Source organism: Trachemys scripta, chromosome 11, assembly GCF_013100865.1.
Source record: "Trachemys scripta elegans isolate TJP31775 chromosome 11, CAS_Tse_1.0, whole genome shotgun sequence".
Taxonomy (NCBI): Eukaryota; Metazoa; Chordata; order Testudines; family Emydidae; genus Trachemys; species Trachemys scripta.
Window position 1 is genome coordinate 40,226,601 of NC_048308.1, and position 20,779 is coordinate 40,247,379.

The window sequence follows — 20,779 nt, forward strand, 5'->3', positions numbered from 1 at the left end:
GAGAACTTGTCTGTCCATCCCATGAGAGTTGACTGGAAGCTTTTTGAGTGGTTTTTAGCCCACCAACACATCCAGGAGAGCCCCATTGTGTTCACGGGCTTCCGGCAGTTGGAGCCATCAATATGGATTCCAACCCCATGGAAGAACCTCTCCACCTCATGCTGTCAATCATATTTTAGGGAACAAGGTGGATCATCTGTGAAACACTGGTGGACATCTTGGCAGAAGTTTTTCAACTGCCGAAGGCAACTCTCAGAGGGGGGACACCAACATCCAGACGCAACTCAGCTGATGCTGTTCAAGCCTATTGTCTTAGCCAGAGATTCCCCCTGTGTAGACCAGTGCTTCTGGAGCAGGGCCACAGGCACAAATTGGTGGGATCACATTGTCATGCGGACCTGGTATGACCAACAGTGGGTCCAGGACTTTCACTTGAAAAGCAGACATTTCTGGAGGTTTATGATCAGCTTGCCCCATACTCTAGCACCAGGACACCTACAGAGGAAGGCCATGCCAGTCGAAAAGCAGGTTGCTATAACCATTTGGAAGCTGGCTACCCCATACTGCTCTAGGTCCATGGGTAACTAGGATGGAGTTGGCAAATGAACTGTAGGAGTGGTTGTGGCAGAAGTTTGTGAGGCGATCAGGACTATGATATACCCAAGGGTGTTGGGGTTACAAATATTCCTGAAATTATTGCTGGCTTCAAGAGAATGGGCTTTACAAACTGTGCCGGGGCCTCTGATGGGAATCATGTGCCTATAGTCTGGCCTATGCAAGGAGCACATGAGGACATAAAGTATGTCTGCATTGTTATGCAGGCCCAGGTTGATACAGAGGCACATTCATGGACGCTAATGTGGGATGCACTAGCAGGGTACATGATGCGGGGGTGTTCCAGATATTGGGACTTTACCTTCATGGACAAGCTGGGACATTTATTCCCATCGAATTACATTGTTAGAAATGGCGTCACTGTTCCCCACTGGTTATTCTAGGGGATCTCACCTACCCTGTTGCCATGGCTTATGAAACCAAACCTTGATTTCAGAGGATCTGACAAAAGGTTCAACCACACACTCAGTAACCGTAGGATGGTGGTGGAAAGTGTATTTGGCAGATTGAAATCCTGTTGGATCTGCCTTCAAAACCATTTGGATGCCAGTATCATCCAATGCAGCCCATATTGTAGTGGTCTGCTGTGTTCTGCATAGTGTCTGTGAGGGCAAGGGGGAACCGTTTGTCAGGAGTGGATTTAGAACACTGGTAGATTTTTAAACATATATACACAGCCAGACAGTTCATCTGTCATGACTGGGGCTGGATCCACGTGTGCAATGGAAACCAGGGAAGCTCTGTGCACCCACATAATGGGTTTGCATGGTTACATGCATGAGGGGGAATGAAATGGTATTGAGGTTGTGCCCTGTATGGATATGGGGCAGCTGTGGGAAGATTTTTGTAAATGTGTTGCTATTAGATATTGTGAATTTTGTAAACACTTTTATGAAATGAATGGAGATCTGGTATTATGCATTTTATCAATACTGGCCATGTATTGCAACTCACAGTTTATGGATTACTGTGATAACAGTTTGTAAATGTTTTATTGTGAAAGTTAATGAATGTCCTCACATGCCCATTCTCAGTAAAGTTTGTGCCATTTTTAACATTACGTATAATAAAACTTGCTATTATAGCCTTGTGAGCAAATTCAACACCATTTTACACAGGTATTTACATACCAGTGTAAGAACCAGAAAGACAGATAAGCTTCCATCAAAGCATACAGCGTAACAAACAGACTCAGTGCTAAAACAGTCAAATGACATATCCAGCCATTCCTGGATGTCCCCTGTCCCTCTGTTCTCCTTGGCCTTTCTGGTGCATTTTGCACATGTGCACAGTGACTGGACTGGAGTGGATGAATGCACAGGGTGTGTTTGTCCATTCCATGTGCTAATGTTCATTGCCTATGCCACGGTCCAACCTTCCTTCCCCCTTTAATTGTCCAAAGGAAGCATGGTTTGCAGCACTTACAGTGCAGAGGGGACTTAGGACATGGTGCAGGAGCTGAAGGTGGCACTGGAGCCAGCAGGGTGGTAGCCATATGCATGAGTGCTCGATCAGCTTCTTCTGCTGCAACCTCCTTTCTACCCTTAACTTTGGTCACGCTCCATGAATCTGTCCACCAATTTCTCCGCATGCTGTGCAGCCTTTGTCTCTCTTTCTACCCTTCTTGCATCCTTATCATTTAGATACTCCATGTGGTCCTTCTGGAACTCTATCTGCTGATTCATTTTATCTAGCACCTCCCCCATCAGCTCATCTAGGACCCTTTCTCTTTGCTTGCAGTAGGTTGGTCTGCACTCCCAAGTTCCTGGTGCTGTGTGGTTGCCCCATGGTGGTAGAAGGGCCTTGATTGAAAAAAGAGTGAGCACATTGTCTGATTGTGATAATAAATTACATTTCCCCACTCTGTGAAAGGGACCACTTTAATTCAAGGTCAAAAGATTAAATTTTTATCAATGGCCTGTATTTCAATCCCACAAAAAACACAGGCCACTTCAGATATCCTTTGGAGCAGCACTGAAAGCCATCACACATTATGGCAAGACAAAATACAAAATTCAATTGAAATTATTTCTTTATCCTCTTCATTTTTTCTAGGGTGGTGGTGGAAAAACGTATGAGTGGTCTAGCTTCTAGCTATGCTTTTTTAATCCTGTCAGGCAGGGCAAGCTCTGGAGAACATTGATATTCAGGAGGTCCCTGAGTCGAAGCAGAACTTCTGTTCCAGGCCAGCGGAGGACAGCCATCCATATACGCTAAGGAGATATTTAGGTGTCTAGCGACTCACCAGCACATCTTGGACTGGAGGGGGCATGTGACTCTAATCCTGCCCCAGAGTGTAGCCAAGTGTCTGGAATACCTATTCCATGAGAAGTTCACTTTCATCGCCTGACAGCAATGGGTGAAAATTTGGTGTAAAACCAACAGGATGCTGGTTTAGCACAGAGATGCAGTACACCTCCTTACAAGCACCCTACATCGATGCACAGACCTAACTGACTGCCCTGGGGATTGCTAAAGCAGCCAGACAGCCATCTCCACTGTAACGTGGACCCTTATATTAAAACCAGCAATGGACCAAATACACATTCCAGTTTTGCTTGCACTCATAACAGGCAGGTTTTTGGGGACTCAGTTTACAGTGGTCCAGGACAGTCAGGGCATGGCCGATTTACAAGGGTGCTGTGTTCGATAGGCTATTGATTGAGCGCCCCAACCCAACTTACAACAACCAGTGAGTAACTAGTAAAAATGTCATGATAACTGCTTACGTGTTTCCCCTTTTTTGTGGTGTCCATTTTGAACCTGATGTGGTCAGGGGGCTAAAGAGGGATGCCCTGAATGAAAGCACACCAAATCCCAGCTTAAATTAACAATTTTATAAGCACATAAACTGGAAATCCCTCCCATCCATATATTAATACAAACAAACATGGCGGCAGAAAGTTACCAGGCTCCAGCTCAGGCTATGGCTCCGGTGCTTGCTTTGATGCTGGTTCTGCAGCGGGCTGCTCCCCAGGGCTGGTCCCAAACAGCTTCTCCAAGTATAGACCCAGGCTGTGCTGTAATTGCCCTTTGGCAATAGGCTCTTTGGTTACCAGCCTCAGCACCAAGGGCACTTCTTGTCCTTCTTCTGGCAGCTGGCTCTCCCCTGGTTGGTTCCTGTGATGGGGTGGTTATGAGGGTGCCATCCCTGCCTAGCAAATTGTCATGCACCACTGTGGCCTTAGTGCACACTCCAGTTCCCAGTTCCCAGTTGCATTCCTTGTAAAAGAGGCGGGAAGACAGGGAGTTCCCAGAGGTGCCATTAGCATCCTTGACTTGGTATTCCGTCTTCAATCGCTTGGGTAGCGCTGCATTGTTCTGCTGTCCCAGCCACTGCCAGCCACTTGGATATAATTTTGTACACATGGTAATTTCTTGTGTTCTTATTGAAATTGAACATCTTGCTCTTCTTGCACCAAATATTCACCAAAATCCAGCTATGTTGCTCGGGACAGCTAGCAGTGCACTTGAGGACTTCTTGGTGCTGGCCATAGCTAACACACGAGGATTGGCGGTCTCTCATTGAGCCGTCCATATGGAAATGAAGGGTTGAAGCCTGAGCAGCTGTCTTTGAAAAACGGGGCTGCTTCCTGGGACATGAGTGGGAAGTTTTGGGACTGAAGAGCTGGGAAGTACAGCCCCAAGGGATTGTGGGATAGCATTGGCAGACTCTCCAGACCTGAATCTGGTGACCTGGACTTGAGTTGTGTCCACACTGCAAAATGCTTGGGCTTTGATCCACACCACAGTGGGACTTGGGCTCTGATCCTCCCACCCCCAGCACAGTCCACGGGTCCAACTCCAGAGGGGTTTCTCCCTGAGTCAGACTGATTTGTGGGTGTATGGAAGAGGGGCATGAGTTTAAAGCTGTTTCCTATGTAGACATATTCCCAATGGCTCCATGGGGATGCAGGTATCTGCTCTCATGGAATCAATTGGATGATCAGAGCCTATGTGCTGTAAACATAAATTTAAAACTCCTAGATTTTACTAGCTTCAAATACCAGTTTTGTGTTCCTCTATTTTAAAATGGTCAGAATCTTTAATTGCATTTACCAGGCAGCCAGTTTGTAATATTTCCAGATCAAAATACTTTTTCGGTTGAAATGAAGGAGATATAAAACCACACATTCCTCTTTTTTTGTAAGTAGTTATGCTTGTTGATTTGAAATTGCTGAAAAGGTGTTAGCTGAATTCCCTTCTCAAACAGCCTCAACTAGTTGTGGGGGACAATTAGTTTTAAGAGACAGACAAATTGATGAGTGTAATGTCATGGACAGGGTTACTTGTAATGGTAGGGAGTTAGGTGCAGAAGCCCCGAGGTTCACTTCTGGATTATGTCTTACATTCCTAAAGCTCATGCTTCAGGGTTTCAGCCAGCCATCAGCAGGGATCAGGAGGGATTCCCCCCAATGTACTCTGGGAGGTTTTTTAAAATAAATCTCTTTTCTCTGAAGCCTCCATGATGGCCATGGCTGGAGATGGGACAATGGGCCAGGTGGGCCAGGGATTTGAGGTGTCACCGAGCATTGTCTCTCTCTCTCAGGTGTTTGGCTGGCTGCTTCTTGTGCACATGCTCAGGGTTTAACTGACTGTCATATGTGGGGTCGGGAAGGAATTTTCTCCCAGGTCAGATTGGCAGTGACCTTGGAGGTTTCTTGCCCTCCTCTGCAGTTTGTGGATGCAAGTCACTTGCCAGGATTGTTTGGGTATATTTCACTTAATCATTTCTCTGCCATTGTGGGGTCCTTGGATCCTCCTGTTCTCTGCCTGCTGCACACAACAGTTAAGTCTCCAGGGGACTGTAATGCTTTGGTTTAATTTTGGTTGTTGGGCTTAGAGTGCGGGTGCTGGTGACCTGTGATACACAGGAGGTCCAACTAGATGATCTAGTGATCCCTTCTGGCCTTAAATTCTATGACCCTTCCAAGCTAAAAATGAATGAAAATGAAGGGTTCTAACAAGGGGAATCAATTATTTTTTGTCAAGGTCCAAATTTCTTGGTCAAAGTATAGTCAAGATCCAGACTTCCGAGAAAATAATTAAAAATAACAACAATGATAATAAGTAAATAAAAAGATTTCATGGTCCATTGAAAAGCATTCAGAGCAGGGGTGGGCAAACTTTTTGGCCTGAGAGCCACATTGGGGTTGCAAAACTGTTTGGAGGGCCAGGTAGGGAAGGCTGTGCCTCCCCAAACAGCCTGGCGTCCGCCCCATATCCAACCCCTTCCACTTCCCGCCCCCTGACTGCCCACCTCAGAATTTCCAACCCATCCAACCCCCCCTGCTCATTGTCCCCTGATCGCCCCCTCCTGAAATCCCCCTCCCCTAACCGCCCCAGGACCCAACCCCCTATACAACCCCCCTCCCAGTGCCCTGACCCTATCCACACCCCCGCTCCTTGACTGGCCCCCCGGGACCCCACGCCTATCCAACCCCCACGTTCCCTGTCCCCTGACCCCTGTCCACACTCCCGCCCCCTGACAGGCCCCCCTGGACCTCACGCCTATCCAACCCCCCCGTTCCCTGTCCCCTGACCCCTGTCCACACCCCTGCCCCCTGACAGACCCTCCGGGACCCCATGCCTATCCAACCCCCCCATTCCCCATCTCCTGACCCCATCCACATCCCTGCCCCCTGACAGGCCTCCAGGGACCCCACGCCTATCCAACGCCCTCCCCGTTCCCTGACCCCTATCCACCCTGCCCCATGACAGGCCCACCAGGAGTCCAACACTTAGACAGCACCCCCCATCTCCTGACCGCCCCCAAGAACCTCTGCCCCATCCAACCACCCCCTGCTCCCTGTCCCCTAACAGCCCCCTGGTATTCCCCTCCCCATTACCATGCCGCTCAGAGCAGCATGTCTGGCAGCTGCACCGCCCGGCTGGAGCCAGATATGCTGCTCAACAGGAGCATGCAACCCCGTGGTCCAGAGCAGTGGCGTGGCTGCGGGGGCGTGGCTGGGGGCTAGCCTCCCTGGCCGGGAGCTCAAGGGCCGGGCAGGATGGTCTCATAGGTGGGATGTGGCCTGTAGGCCATAGTTTGCCCACCTCTGGTCTAGAGGTCCAGATTGGGCCCACAGTCCAATTGACTACCACTGGACTATAACATTCAAATCACAATAATATTTAGAACTTAAGAAATGCTTTTCATCTATAGATAATAAAGCACTTTCCAATGACAGGTAAGCATCATTATCCCCCTTTTTAGAAAGGGGGAAGTCGGAGCACAGAGAGGTTAAATGGCTTGCCAAATGTTATTGTAGAGCCAGAAATAGAATCTTGCTTCCTGACTCCCAGGTTGTTTCCCTTTTCACTGGACCACCCTGCCTCTTTCCTGAGCATGTTACCAAGTTATACAATGCTACACAGAAACAACTTCCTAGAACAGATGGCCCGCGAGACCGTCCTGCCTGGCCCTTGAGTTCCCCCCAACCCCTCCCCCGCCGTCCCCCCTCCCCCGCAGCCATGCTGCCGCGCCATCAGCGCTCTGGGTGGCGGGGTTGTGCGCTCCTGCCAAGGGGGCAGGAGGTGGTTGGATGGGGAGGAGGTTCTGAGGGGTGGTCAGAGGATGGGGGGGTTGGATAAGCGTGGGAATCCTGGGGGGAACTATCAGGGGGCGGGGGTGTGGATAGGGTCAGGGTACGGGGAACGGGGGGATTGGATAGGTGCGGGGTCCCGGGGGGCCTGTCAAGGGGTGGGGGTGTGGATAGGGGTCAGAGCAGTCAGGGGACTGGGAGCAGGGGGGCTGGATAGGGGGTGGGGTCCCTGAGGTGGTTAGGGGCGGGGGGTCCTGGGAGAGGGCAGTTAGGGGACAAGGAGCAGGGGGGGGGCGGGGGTTGGATGGGTCGGGGATTCTGAGGGGGGCAGTCAGGGGGCAGGAAGTGGGAGGAGTCAGATAGGGGACAGAGGCCAGGTTGTTTGGGGAGGCACAGCCTTCCCTACCCGACCCTCCATACAGTTTTGCAACCCCAATGTGGCCATCGGGCCAAAAAGTTTGCTCACCCCTGTCCTAGAACATTTTAGAAAAACTGTTTTTATATGTGAGCTAGTTAGTTAGTTCTTGAATGCCAGAACCAGTGATACTAATATTACACAACTGTTTTAATTGTTTCATACATATCTTTTTCATAATATCAGATTCTGAAGTGTTCAGTAGTAGTTGCATGCATGTAACCGAGACCAACATTTAACCCTAAATTTTCACTTATATTGTCACTAGAATTGTTCTTTTACTAGTTATTTTGTAAGTGTAACTAGTGTTAATATAAATACCACTATTAACTCCTATTGTTATCTGTCAGCTCATTTTAGTAACACACGTCTGCTGTGGGATTTCTTAAACAACCTCCCATACATTCCAGTATAAAGAACATTGTAAAGTTTAAATTGGCCTATCTTGTAATGAACTACGTTTTAAGAGTTTGAGGCAATTTCAAAGCAGTTCTCCACCATATTAACAGATTCACAAGGAGGAAGCAGAATTTAAACAGAGGAAACAAAAGCAAACATGCTCTTTATTTGAGGGCAATGAAATTCATTTAAAAAGATGTGGTATTATAGCATCCTTGCTGTGTGTGGTGTGCCTCCCCCCCCCCGCCATGGCTGCCTGGAAAATACCAAATAAATAAATCAGTAGAAGTAAATACAAATTGTTTGCCCACAAAGATATATATTAACAATACAACCATAACATTACTTTCCTTATTTTATGATGTTTGCAATCCACTTTAGTTTTCTTTTAATTTAGGTTATCTTGACTAGCAGTTATTTTCTCTGTGGTTTTGTATTCAAAAAGGTATAGCAGATGAAGAAGGTAACAGTACTTGACCAGAAATAGGACTCTCAGGATTTGTAGCTAAGTACTTGTCTTACCTTTTTTCATATTCTAGAAATCGTAGCCAGATCTGTAGGAAACCACTGTGCCCCTTGTTTTAATTCATCCAGGAGCTTCTCCATAACAACAAGGCTGTCCTGCACTCTGCTAAGCCATGAGATGTTATGCACGGGGTGGGGGAGGGGGAGGGGAGGGATCCCTCCTCTGCCATAGCACAAACTGATGCTCTTGGAAGGGAGGAGAGCAATCTTGAGTTATACAATGGGTAGGTCTTTTTATCTGGGAGTCCCAACAGCAGAACCATCCATTGGTCATTTCACTTTTGTTTATGTCTATTCCAATCTTTAGAATCCCTTACAGATATTCCCACCAAATAGAAAGGGACCTATTGCTGTCTCCAATAGTCCCAGGTAGACTGTGAGATCTTAAGAACATAAGAATGGCCATACTGGGTCAGACCAAAGGTCCATCCAGCCAAGTATCCTGTCTACCAACAGTGGACAATGCCAGGTAGCCCAGAGGGAGTGAACCTAACAGGTAATGATCAAGTGATCTCTCTCCTGCCGTCCATCTCCATCCTCTGACAAACAGAGGCTAGGAACACCATTCCTTACCCATCCTGGCTAATAGCCATTAATGGACTTAACATCCATGAATTTATCCAGTTCTCTTTTAAACCCTATTATAGTCCTAGCTTTCACAACGTCCTCAGTCAAGCAGTTCCACAAATTGACTGTGCGCTGTGTGAAGAAAAACTTCCTTTTATTTGTTTTAAACCTGCTGCCCATTAATTTCATTTGGTGGCCCCTAGTTCTTATATTATGGGAACAAGTAAATAACTTTTCCTTATTCACTTTCTCCACATCACTCATGATTTTCTATACCTCTATCATATCCCCCCTTAGTCTCCTCTTTTCCAAGCTGAAAAGTCCTAGCCTCTTTAATCTCTCCTCATATGGGACCCATTTGAAACCCCTAATCATTTAAGTTGCCCTTCTCTGAACCTTTTCTAATGCCAGTATATCTTTTTTGAGATGAGGAGACCACATCTGTACGCAGTATTCAAGATGTGGTTGTAGCATGGATTTATATAAGGGCAATAAGATACTCTCCGCCTTATTCTCTATCCCCTTTTCAATGGTTCCTAACATCCTGTTTGCTTTTTTGACTGCTGCTGCACACTGCGTGGATGTCTTCAGAGAACTATCCACGATGACTCCAAGATCTTTTTCCTGATTAGTTGTAGCTAAATTAGCCCCCATCATTTTGTATGTATAGTTGGGGTTATTTTTCCCAATGTGCATTACTTTACATTTATCCACATTAAATTTTGTTTGCCATTTTGTTGCCCAATCACTTAGTTTTGTGAGATCTTTTTGAAGCTCTTCACAGCCTGCTTTGGTCTTAACTATCTTGAGCAGTTTAGTATCATCTGCAAACTTTGCCACCTCACTTTTTACCCCTTTCTCCAGATCATTTTTGAATAAGTTGAATAGGATTGGTCCTAGGACTGACCCTTGGGGAACACCACTCGTTACCCTTCTCCATTCTGAAAATTTATCATTTATTCCTACCCTTTGTTCCCTGTCTTTTAACCAGTTCTCAGTCCATGAAAGGATCTTCCCTCTTATCCCATGACAACTTAATTTACGTAAGAGCCTTTGGTGAGGGACCTTCTCAAAGGCTTTCTGGAAATCTAAGTACACTATGTCCACTGGATCCCTCTTGTCCACATGTTTGTTGACCCCTTCAAAGAACTCTAATAAATTAGTAAGACACGATTTTCCTTGACAGAAACCATGTTGACTTTTGGCCAACAATTTATATTCTTCTATGTGTCTGACAATTTTAATTCTTTATGATTGTTTCAACTAATTTGCCCGGTACTGACGTTAGACTTACCAGTCTGTAATTGCCGAGATCACCTCTAGAGCCCTTTTTAAATATTGGCGTTACATTAGCTATCTTCCAGTAATTGGGTACAGAAGCCGATTTAAAGGACAGGTTACAAACCATAGTTAGTAGTTCCGCAATTTCACATTTGAGTTCTTTCAGAACTCTTGGGTGAATGCCATCTGGTCCTGGTGACTTGTTACTGTTAAGTTTATCAATTAATTCCAAAACCCCCTCTAGTGACCTCAATCTGTGACAATTCCTCAGATCTGTCACCTACAAAAGCCGGCTCAGGTTTGGGAATCTCCCTAACAACTTCAGCCATGAAAACCGAAGCAAAGAATTAATTTAGTTTCTCCGCAATGACTTCATTGTCTTTAAGTGCTCCTTTTGTATCTCGATCGTCCAGGGGCCCCACTGGTTGTTTAGCAGGCTTCCTGCTTCTGATATACTTTAAAAACATTTTGTTATTACCTTTTGAGTTTTTGGCTAGCTGTTCTTCAAACTCCTTTTTGGCTTTTCTTATTACATTTTTACACTTAATTTACCTCACTAGGATTTGACTTCCACTTTTTAAAAGATGCCTTTTTATCTCCCACTGCTTCTTTTACATGGCTGCTAAGGCACGGTAGCTCTTTTTTAGTTCTTTTACAGTGTTTTTTTAATTTGGGGTATACATTTAAGTTGGGCCTCTATTATGGTGTCTTTGAAAAGTTTCCATGCAGCTTGCAGGGATTTGACTCCAGTCACTGTACTTTTTAATTTCTGTTTAATTAACCCCCTCATTTTTGCATAGTTCCCCTTTCTGAAGTTAAATGCCACAGAATTGGGCTGTTGAGGTGTTCTTCTCACCACAAGAATGTTAAAAGTTATTATATTATGGTCACTATTTCCAAGCGGTTCTGTTATAGTTACCTCTTGGACCAGATCCTGTGCTCCACTCAGGACTAAATCGAGAATTGCCTCTCCCCTTGTGGGTTCCTGTACCAGCTGCTCCAAGACATTTAAAGTATTGAGAAATTTTGTCTCTGCATTTCGTCCTGAGGTGACACGTTCCCAGTCAATATGGAGATAATTGAAATCCCCCACTATTATTGAGTTCTTTATTTTGATAGCCTCTCTAATCTCCCTTAGCATTTCATCGTCACTATCACTGTCCTGGTCAGGTGGTCGATAATAGATCCCTGTTATATTCTTATTAGAGCATGAAATTACTATCCATAGAGATTCTATGGAACATGTGGATTCACTTAAGATTTTTACTTGATTTGATTCTACATTTTCTTTCACATATAGCGCCACTGCCACCCCCCCCCTTCCCGGCATGACCTGTTCTCTCCTTCCGATATATTTCGTACCCCGGAATGATTGTGTCCCATTGATTGTCCTCACTCCACCAGGTTTCTGTGATGCCTATTATATCAATATCCTCCTTTAACACGAGGCACTCTAGTTCACCCATTTTATTATTTGAGGAGGCGCTGTCTTTTTAATATGTCAGTGCAAAGACTAGCATGATGGAGAGTCTTGGGTCCCTGATTTCAGCCTGTAGGTGCTACTGTAATACAAATGACCAATAATAATGCCTTGCTGGGTCACACCACACTAGCTTGGAATAATCATTTTCAAAAGAATCAACCCCAGATATTTTGGTGTCTGATCTAAGAAGCATCACCACATTCTGTGCAAGCATAAAAGGCATAATGCATAGCTATAGTGGAACATACAGCAAAATTCACAGAGGCTTCCTACGGTCAAAAGCTCAATATTAAGGCTCTGGCTTCTCTTATTGTTTGTTCTCATTGTCTCTTTAATGTGTTTATCAGTACAGTACTTCAAATTTGTCATTCACTCAGACATAAAATCAAAGGACTGGAAGGGACCTCAAGAGGTATCTAGTCCTGTACCCCGCACTCATGGCAGTACAGTCTTATCTAGACCAGTGGTTCTCAACCAGCGTATGTCTACCCCTGGTGGTATGCAGAGGTCTTCCAGGGGAACATCAACTCATCTAGATATTTGCCTAGTTTTACAACAGGCTACGTAAAAAACATTAGAAGTCAGTACAAACTAAAATTTCATACAGACAAAATGAGAAAGCAATTTTTCAGTTAATAGTGTGCTGTGACACTTTTGTATTTTTATGTCTGATTTTGTAAGCAAGTAGTTTTTAAGTGAGGTGAAACTTGGGGGTATGTGAGACAATCAAACTCCTGAAAGGGGTACAGTAGTCTGGAAAAGTTGAGAACCACTGATCTAGACCATCCCTGAGAAGTGTTTGTCTAACTTGCTCTTAAAAATCTCATGATGGAGATTCCACAACCTCCCTAGGCAATTTATTCCAGTGCTTAACCACCCTGACAGTTAGGAAGTTTTTCCTAATGTCCAACCTAAACCACCCTTGCTGCAATTTAAGTCCACGGCTTCTTGTCCTATCCTCCGAGGTTAAGAAGAACAATTTACCTTCCTCCTCCTTGTAACAACCTTTTATGTAGTTGAAAATGTTCCCAGATCCTCGCTTTTCCCCCAGTTTCAAGTACCCAAAGTCTACAGCTTTTTCAATATAGTAGAAAGGTAAAAGAACAAAAAACAATCATTCTATGGAATGCTTTAAAATAAGACTACCTGATTATAGCAGAGCAGAATTTCAGATAAATGTGCCAGTTTCAGATTTGGATAAGCAAATTGAAATGTATTTGTGCTCATCTGGCTGTATAACTTATTTTCATATGTCTACTGAAGATGTATAGTTTGTACATATTTCAAATTCAGAGATACACAAAATGTGGGCAGGTGAAATTCAGTAAAGTGGAAAATGGATGAAACAACTGATTGAAGAATTTGGTGAAAATGAATTAATTGCCTCCTGGGTCACCTCTCTTGCCGACCTTTCTATCCCAAGCCAAGTGAGAGTTCCCCAATGTTCTAGCTTGTACATGACAAGCTGCAACGTATATCCAAGAATAATATTCCAGACCATCTGATGAGTGCCAGGACTCTGACCAGCATATGACACATTGGTGTTCATTGAAAGGAACCCTTTCTCCTGTACTCAAGTGATTTCTCCTCTCTAGCTCTCCCTCCACTCTTTACCCTACTGAGGCAAAATCTCCTTTACTTGGTAAAGAAGTGATTAACATTATTTTCCTGTCTCAGCAAGGTTCCAACCACCACTCTTGTGTCTAAAACTGTGGTAAGAAACCCAAACTCAAGAGCATTGCTCATATCCCAGGTAAATATTATTTCCAGTTTGAGGGCAGAACACATCATCCAAGTAGGATAATGTAAACCACTGTCCTTATACTTGGGTTCTTCCCCATTTTTGCTTCTTTCCACATCTGTCTTTAAAAATTGCCTTGGACACTTTCTGTAAGGATTCTGAAAATGATTTTGTCCCGTATACACCAATAATTAAATCATTTTCACCACCAATTGAGGTGTGTGTGTGTGGAGGGGAAGGATCTACTAATGGATTGGTTTCCTAGCATGGCAGGGTTCACAGAGCACAATACTGGAACAGACACCCCAGGAAACCTGTGCCTGACAGCTGCGAATTCTCTTGAAATTCCAGTGATAAGAAGAAAGTATAACTGCTCTGAGATATTTACAACCCAGAGTCCAAAAAGATGCTGGGATTGGACAAAGCTGCTTTTTGTCATCTACTGCAAAGTGCTGAAAGCAAGGGAAAGAAATCGGTGATCTGGTTACAATTCCCAAGCTTATGTCTAGACTTGATAGATAATTAAAGAGCAAACAGTTATGCCTAAACTCTCAGTAATTTAATCATTGGCACTGAGTCTGCTGACTGCCCATTAATTGCCTGAACAACTCTGCAATTTAACTGACCCAAAGACCACTCTCTGATAGCTTAGCTGTTCACCTCATATGAACCTTGAAATTAAGCACCTCCATCCTGAAGCTTCAGGAAGGAAGCCATGCTCCCTGCTGGACCTCAACTGCAGTTACTTCCTAGCAGTCCCAGTGAACTGCTCCACAAAGACAACAAAAATGGCAAGAGATCCCTATAATTTATTTGCTGCCCTAATGAATCACTGAATTGATGAGGTTTTTATCCCCTGTAAACATACTGTTTTACAGGATACATTCATTTTTCATGTTCTCTGTGTATATATATTTTCCTACTGTATCTTTCACTGCGTGCATCCGATGAAGTGGGTTTTAGCTTACGAAAGCTTATGCTCAAATAAATTTGTTAGTCTCTAAGGTGCCACAAGTATTCCTCATTCTTTATACATCATTATGATTGCTTTTACCAATGGTAATATTGTTGCAAAGTATTTTGACTAAAATGATTCCTTTATTTCCCCAGAACACAAATCCCAGGTGCTGAAATGGCCATGTCCCTTCCCAAGTGGTGAATCCTACTGCTGCTGCCTGCGATGGGGAATTATTGTAGAAAAATCACTGAAACCATCAATCCCGTGCACAGCAGCAGCAAGAGAGGCAAACAAGATATCAAGTGATATTAGCAGGGGGATAGAATACTAAACAAAAGGTGATACAGATACTGTATAAGATCCTTATTAGCTATACCTCATCTGGAGCATACCTAGACCTTTCTGTGGGTCTGGTCACTGTAATACAGGAAAGATATTATTGCCTTACAGAGGATGCACTATAGGGCAACAGAGATAATATCAGGTCTCTAAAATCTAAGTTATGAGGAAAGGTTAAGGGAGCTGGGCTTATTCTCACTGGAAAACAGCCAACATTGAGGTGACCTAATAGAAGTTTTCAAAATTATGGAAAGGGATTGAACACACGGATAGAGATACATTTTTCACAGTGGCAAAATGTTCAGAAACGGAGGGATGTAAAAATTAGAAAACTAGGATTAAAGGCGGAATTCACTGAACTATTTTATGCATGGATAATAATAAACAAACAGAGTGCCCAATCCTGCTCCCACTGAAGTCAGTGGGAACTTTGCCATCGATTTTAAAGGAGGCAGATCTGGCCTGGAATAAATTACCAGGAAATAAACAAAACAAATACAGTACACAAGTTAAAGAAATGCTTTACTCAGCTATTTTTTTTTCTGGATGAGATGGCCAGTGGAGACTATGGTGAGAAATCCCAAAGAAGGGATTAAGTATACACAAAAGGGCTGGTGCTGGGCCAGGTGGCATTGTCTTATTCCAGATGATATTTCTTGTGTTAGGCATATCACTTCCTTTAGGAAGTTCCTCTTACACCCATTGAGTCTGAATATTCCAGGGCAGGCAGAGACCACTGGACGCACTGGCACATTCCTCTTTGTATTTCCCACTAGCAAACACGTAACAGCTTGGTCAATGCACATTCAAGCCAGGGGTTTGGCCTTTGGCCAGACTGCTTATATCAAACAGACAACAAGAGGGTGGGAGGCAGCCACCAGGTTAGCCAGCCACTGGCTTTGCAATCCATTGTGAGCAAAAGGCCTTGCATGTTATGTGACATTTTGATGACCAAATATGTTAAGCAGCTAGAGCAGCACTTAGCTTGTTCCTCAGCTCCATTTTTTGCTTTATTCATTTAGGACAAGATTACCATTTGTCCAGGTGGCCACACGGGCAGAAAAGAGAAGAAACCATCCCCCCCATGTGGTCTTCCTGCATCACCAATCTGCACACAGAGCTGAGAAGCTCTACAGGGTTACTGCATGTATAAGTGGGGCAGAGAGGGACAGAGAATGGGCTGAGCATTGACTGTGCCTCTCCTCCTACCCCAAATGTATAGCCAGTGCAGCTGAGCTGGCTCAGAGGAGGAAGTATTTTGTGAGTGGTATAAGAGAGGGGCAGGGAGGAAGGAACGAACTGTGGCCACTAGTGGAGAAGAAAATGCTGGTAACAATCAACTCTGCCTTCATTTACACCAGGTACAAAGAAGGGGGGGGGGTACATGCAGCACCCATTGTAGGGATAGCTGCAGATGCATTTCCTGGGAGCTCTGGCAGGAATTGTGAACAAACCAGCCAAATTCCTCCCAGGGCACCAGCTGCAGTGAGGTCCCTCCATGCTCCTTCCAGCCCACTTTGGACTAGAAGAGTCAGAATGTAGCCATAATTATGCATAATTAGTCTATGATAACAAATTACACACATTTTCAAATAAATATTAGAGACCATCATTATTTGGAGCATTGCTGCATTCAGCTACCCAACCCTCCATAGTATGATTGATGGAGTACTCAAAGCCACGGAATACGTTGACCTGGAATGGAGTGATTATTTAAAAAATGAACACAGAAATAAGTGCACATGAATCAAACAATGCTAAACACTAGAGAGTATCAGAGTAGCAAGGGTTGGAGGTCAATTACCAGTCCATAGCTTTTAGGTAGAAGATTATTTCAGACATATACCCTAGGATTTTAAAGCTCAGGCTCAAAATCCCTCAGAATTTTAAACAATTCCATATTAAAAGAAAATTCTCAGATAGTAGATTTTTCTTTTCTCCCCCCTTTACTGTTCTTTGGCTTCAATGTCCAGCAGTGAGTGAGCACTTATTGTACAGAACACAACATGCTTGCTCATTATTAAAGGACGGTTTTAATAGCACCTATAATCACTGCTCAAAGAAGAAGAAAGCTGTAATGATGCTACTTGGGTCTAAAAACTGACCACAGGGTAAAATGGGACTGATCACTACAGGATAGGTTGTATCAGTCTCTACAATTAACATTTGACCATAGGAGGCAATCATTCTTCTCACCTTCCTGCACCTCATTTCTGTCTCTTACTCCTTCCCTGATGAAAGCAATTTTCTCACACCCAGCTCCGAAGCATATTGTTTTCTAATGTATTCAGGATGTAATAAAAATTTTAGTTATGAAGAATGAAGAGTAGATTCTGTTATGCAACCTCTCCAGCTGTTGAAGAACTAATAAAAGTGTGTCCCTCATCATCAGGCCAAAGAAAACATCCTTTCTGACTAACAAATTTTAGATTTAGAAGCTGAAACCTCTGTGGATGTTTGCATATTTAGAATGAGTCACCATTGGAATATGAATATTTTTTCTAGAGCTATTGTATTTCTTGATAGTTCATCAATTAAGGTTACTTAATTGGTTACTTACCTCCATACTAAGGCCCAGATGTCTTGTTTGCTATCAATGGGGATTTTAAAATATTTTCTTTGGCTATGAAACTATCAAATAACCAGATCATGAAAGCCTGCTTCATAGCCATTGGAAACAGTATCATAATCACATGAGACCAAACTCACGAGAATGGTAGTTTTTTATGGTTATAATTTTAGAGGAAAGGATGCCTGTCTTAAGCTAAGTCTTTAATTTTATCCAACTGTGTGAGGCTGGCACTTATGATTATGATGTGTTCTCAAACAGGTTGCAGAAAAAGTGGGATCTTAAATAAGGAGATATGAAAGACATCAAAAGTACATCCACTTAGACAAAACTCTGAGAAAGCCACAGCTTTCTGCTTACCTTTTATTAAGGCAGCGTGGTGCTTTTGTTCCACAAACTGGATATTTAAAGAGATATTTCAACAGGTCTTTTTTCTTAATAAAGACCATGAAAGAAGGATGTTAACAAAATAGTAAAGTAGTCTGACATAGGGATAATGATATACCCGTGGCAAGTATAAGAAAGGAGAGTGACAGCAGAGAACCAGAGAGGTCATTTATTTATGGCTCAGTCCAGATGTTTTGTTAAAATTGACATTTTCTCATTTTCTGCTGGGAAATTTCCATTGGAATGTTTTGGGTTTTTTCCCCGAACAGCTCTATTCCTGGGTCCAAAGTAGCAAATAAAGATTTGGTTGTGTGTGCATCCTCGATGACATGGGAGGCAGAAGATGAGAATGGAAGAGGGGGGGAAATGAGGATGATGGAGGTGGAAAGAATAGAGAATGGGGGATGAGGAGGAAATTAATGGTGGAGAAAATGAAAAGACTATGGAAAAAAAGACAGCCAGATATAGGCAGCTACTTCAGAAATGGGACTATATAAATTCTTATATTAGACAGACCAAAGGACTAGGGAAAGCTGGAGTGAATTAGAAAAAGTAAGAACAGGAAACTTGAGAGACCAACAATTTAAAAAACTCTTTGTATAGAAAATTGGATGCCAACATATTGCAGTAAAATACATGTTAGTGTTTGATTTAGATGCTAGGGACATGATTATTCAAACATCTGGACATGGATGGGAGATGAACTACCTTAAAATCTTCTAAAATGTAGGAAATTGCATTGGATATTTTCAATTTTTTTTCCCCAGAGGATACCCCTGGACACACCATTTTGATGCATAGTCCTTATCCCAATTCAGAGTCTGTTTTCTGGTCAAATTTTAATAATTGCATTTGTCAGAATAGGGATGGGGAACATTACGATAAGTCCGCTACTGGATCCACACATGCACACACAGAGTTTGCTCGGCTAGCTATGCGCCAGCTTGGGAACATGTGAGCTCCCCTTCCTATGTTGATCTATTTTAACCACTGAATGAGGCCAATTCCTGCTCACCTTGCTCAGAATCCCAATGATTTAGCCAGGGAGTACTCTGATAAGGAAGACAAACCAGGATTTGGACTCTCATAATGATTTCCTCATCAATCAGTTATGACACCACTAGCAGGGCACCATCAAAATCAAAGTAGTGAAGCTGATTTACAGCAGCTGAGGATCTGGCCCTATGATGTCTGGCAGAGAATAAGCAGAAAAGGCAAATGAATTCTTAAGAAAGAATAACTTTTTTCATCTGACCGCTGAATAGGAGATGAGAAGTATGAGAAGCATCTTCTAGATTAACAGGATTGTTTCTGAAGAGAATGCTTTTCAAAATGACTAAAAGGCATTGTCTGCTCTATAACATGATATTGAAATAATTTTATTTAAAATACCACCAAATGGTTAAAAGCAGACAGTCTCTGAAGCTTGAATGAGTAAGGATTACATATGCCAGCAGACACTCACTTTGTCAAGGAAGACTGAAGATGACATACTTCTGAAAGTGGTGAGACTTCCACTTTATAAGTACCATAAAAATGAAATGAGATATACAGCACAGACATAGTGATAAACTGCTTTGTTTCTCTGATAGAAGCATCACCTAATTCCCAAACCTCTGAAGATATAGACAAACAGAAGACTCCAACAAATTAATTTGCTAAAACAACAGGTAATCATGAAAATCATCTCAACATTTGGTGACAGGGAAGCCATTCAGGGCACCATGTTTATGGTCATGCACACCCAGTCACCCACATATCCTGTCACGGAAAACAAAGGATGCATATCAGAAATGAATTGCTAGAAAACCATAGTAAAAAATGTTACTCATACATACACAGGTAAATTAGTTAGTATATATGAAGCAGACTATTTTATGTTGCTGTACCTTCAATAAATTTATAATAAACCCACTTGAGGCTTCAGGGTCAAAGAAATACTTCTCTTCATTGTCACCCTGTAGGTATGCTGCAATTATTTAATGAAACAGACTAAATAAAGGGCCAATCCTGCTCCTGCTAGAGATAATATCAAAACTCCTATTGACTTTAATAGGAACAGAAATTGTCCTTAAATAGGGAATCAAATTTTCCTTTTTATTTCCTATAGAATTCTTTGTAATCTCTTTAAAACCTGTGACACTGCCTGTTTTTTTGAATATTTTATTATATATACACACACACACACATATATATACACACATACATACACTTGTCTAACCTTTGGATCTGGAATAGTTGAGGGAGGGAAATAATTACATGCGTTAATGTATTTTGAAATGCTATTAAGACATCTAATAAAGATTAAATACTTTTTATAAATTTATAATAAATCTCCCCACATGTTGTGAATGTCAGTTTTTGTGAACAGTTTTTTTCTGGAGCTATTGGGATTATATTTTTCAGATTCTAGGAAGAAAAGTGAAATGTAACTAAACTTGAGATTTAATAAATTTGAGAAAAAAGGCTAAAATGTCCAGAGAAAACAGGACCATATAATATAAATATAAGAAATACATTCAATAGCATGGCAAATTGCAGTTATTAGGTGTTTGATCTAGCTCCCTGTGGCAAAATGCCCATTGACTTCAGTGGTATATGTTCAGGTGTTAAGTACAAGGTGAAACTTTATTTACTAAAATGATGAGTTACTTGCATATTTAGAGTTATCAGGTGATGATAGAAGCTTTGCAAGACCAGGAGTTCATGTGACCCTTTTCTTTGGTTTCTGTTCGGTGTGAACTCAAACTCCTGAGTTTTGCTTTGAGTTTTTGATTCAAATGAGCCTATACATTTATTTTTAACCTCAGCTAAAACTACCAAGTTTAACTTGATTTATTGGCTTCTACCCAAAACAGAAGAACTGTTCCCAGTTCACTCAAAATATAGCCCAGTCTTTCTTGAAACAAAGCCCAAGTTTTCAGAAAGATCTATAAATCTAGAAGAAACTTTTAG

The 20,779-nt window shown here is 42.8% G+C and overlaps 1 long non-coding RNA gene across 3 annotated transcripts in view; it reads left to right on the top strand.

The window, feature by feature from the left end:
• The window catches only part of LOC117885257, a 30,625-nt gene extending 12,131 nt beyond the window's left edge, over window positions 1-18,494 (top strand). For 2 of the 3 annotated variants that reach the window (XR_004647753.1, XR_004647754.1), the window contains exons 2-3: window positions 14,682-14,867; window positions 15,891-18,494. This is a non-coding gene — a long non-coding RNA (uncharacterized LOC117885257). Of the gene's footprint in view, window positions 1-2,737; window positions 3,308-8,419; window positions 8,484-14,681; window positions 14,868-15,890 lie in introns of those variants that run through there. The other variant, XR_004647752.1, reaches the window with a different exon arrangement.
• The last annotated feature ends 2,285 nt before the right edge of the window (window positions 18,495-20,779 follow it).